At 35.0% G+C, this 2,424-nt stretch overlaps 1 non-coding gene across 1 annotated transcript; it reads right to left on the reverse strand.

The window, feature by feature from the left end:
- Window positions 1-746: 746 nt before the first annotated feature.
- LOC133091666 (U6 spliceosomal RNA) lies at window positions 747-853 on the reverse strand. The gene has a single exon (XR_009700991.1). It is a non-coding gene; the product is annotated as a U6 spliceosomal RNA (small nuclear RNA).
- Between the last annotated feature and the right edge of the window lie 1,571 nt (window positions 854-2,424).

Here is a 2,424-nt window from a genome sequence, read left to right on the forward strand (position 1 = left end):
TTAGTTTCTGCTATACAGCAAAGTGAATCAGTTGTACATATACATATATCCACTCTTTTTTAGATTCTTTTCCCATATAGGCCATTACAGAGTATTGAGAAGAGTTCCCTGGGCTATACAGTAGGTCCTTATTAGTTATCTGTTTTATATATAGTAGTGTGTATATGTTAAACCCAATCTCCCAATTTATCCCTCCCCCCTTCCCCCCTGATAACCATAAGTTCTTTAACTGGTAATCTGTTATAATTTTCTTTTGAAATCTTTTATTGTCACTTTGATTAAGTGAATAAGTACTATTCTACAGTGACCCATGATACTATTTGACCAGGTGCTTTGAAACCTTTTTGATATTTTGACAAAATTTCCAAATATCAAATTCTAATTGAAGTTCTTTTGACCTCTAGCTAACTTTGGGATGCTTCAGAGAGGACCCCTGAAGCATCTCAGAGAGAGGAATAATAAACTAATTAGGCTTATTTGCTATGTTACATTACATAGAAAGCATTGTCAAATGAGTGGTGATAAACCTTCTTAGGTTATATTGTATGGGTAAATATTATTAAAAAGATATTCTAGAAATTATATGGAATTTCTAAAAATCTGATATGTCTTGGTAAAATGTTATAAGTCATGATTCTAGTTATTATCTTTTTTTTTAACATCTTTACTGGAGTATAATTGCTTTACAATGTTGTGTTAGTTTCTGCTGTATAACAAAGTGAATCAGCTATACATATACATATATCAAAAATATGGAATGCTTCATGAATTTGCGTGTCATCCTTGCACAAGGACCATGCTAATCTTCTCTGTATCATTCCAATTTTAGTATATGTGCTGCTGAAGCAAGCACTCTAGTTATTATCTTAAATGTTGTATTCACAGCATTAATCAAGTTTCTTTGTTAATTGCATTGTAATCAGATCTTTAACTGTGCCTTTTAAAGTGTTTTGTCATTTATGGACCATTATTGTTTTATTCTGATGTTTTTGCAAAAAATGCTTCATCTTCAAGAAGAGTCAGAGAAATGACTTTTTGATAAGTACAGGTTTCTGATAACTTTCAGATCATACTGCTGAACTGGGTAAGAAATTAAAGAATTCTAATGGAAAACCTGATAGCTTCATAAAACTGTTAACAGAAGATTAAGATCAAGGATTAGTCACATAGGACTGAGTGAACTGATGAATATGGTATAATTTTTGGGTTTTGTCTGAAATATTACTGGTTTTAATCTATGTTTTCCAGATATAAAGAAACCTTTCTCCTCAAGCTAATTATGACTTACAGCAATTTGGTAAATTATACCTTTGTAAGTAGAATTGAAACATTTATCTTTTCTCTCTACCTGATTCCTGCAGAAATTGGAAACTCTTATGTTCCCAGCAGGCTTGTTAGCAGGTGAATAAGAAAGGCTGCCTCCTGGCAGGTGCAGGAATCTCGATATTTTGGGGAACTCAAGAGAGGAATCCACCCAAATCTATAGATATCGCAAGCGGAATCTGATGGCAAGCCAGATTGGTGTGGTTTTCCTGGACTTGAGGGGCCTTTTAAAAGTTCAGTTTGAGATTTCTTATAAAAAGTTCCAGCAGAGCCGACTTAAAAGAGCCTGTATGATCAATTACATTTATGTAAATGACCAGGCCAAGTTTATTGAAACCAGACTTATTTTGCAAATAAATCAGTCTTAATTTGGCTATATTTGGTAGAAATTAGGGTAATTTTAGAGGGGGAAAATTATATTTCAGTGGACATTAAGTAGTAGTGTTATTGTTTTTGAGGGTTTTTTGCTGGGTGTGTTTATTGCCTAAGACTCACTGCTCAGATGGCTCCTTGTTGCTCTGTTACATTATTATAAAGTTTGTTCCTGAAGCTTAGCACAGTAATTTGTCTTTGGATGAAGATCAGATGCCCCATGACCTGCAACCAGGAGATTATGCATTGTCACAGCTTTTTTAGTATGCCACTCTTCCTCCCTAACTGCAGGATACAGTTCACTTTTGAAGGGGTTAAGGTGACAGCCTTCTAAGGGTCTGAAGATGCAAGGAAAGGGCTAGATGGCAAACAGGTACACTTAATTTCCAATTATAAAATATTCCTGGTGTGAAATTTTAAAGTGATGGAGTTGGTAAGGTGAGGAATGTGAAGGAACGTTTTCTGGTACAGCAGCACTTGCCTAGGAGAGATAACAACTGAAGATGTGTTTCTCACAGCTGGCTCTGACCAGCTGAAGCTGATAAAGGACCATGAACTTGGAGAGACCCTGCCACACCAGGCTCTCAATGGTCCTAACTGAAGACTCTTCCTAAACAGTGAGCAGTGAGGTTTGTTTTAGCCAACTGTTTATTTTTATTTTTTTTATTGAAGTATAGTTGATTTACAGTATTGTGTTAATTACTGCTGTATGGCAAAGTGATTCAGTTA

This window comes from Eubalaena glacialis, chromosome 4, assembly GCF_028564815.1.
Source record: "Eubalaena glacialis isolate mEubGla1 chromosome 4, mEubGla1.1.hap2.+ XY, whole genome shotgun sequence".
Lineage (NCBI taxonomy): Eukaryota > Metazoa > Chordata > Mammalia > Artiodactyla > Balaenidae > Eubalaena > Eubalaena glacialis.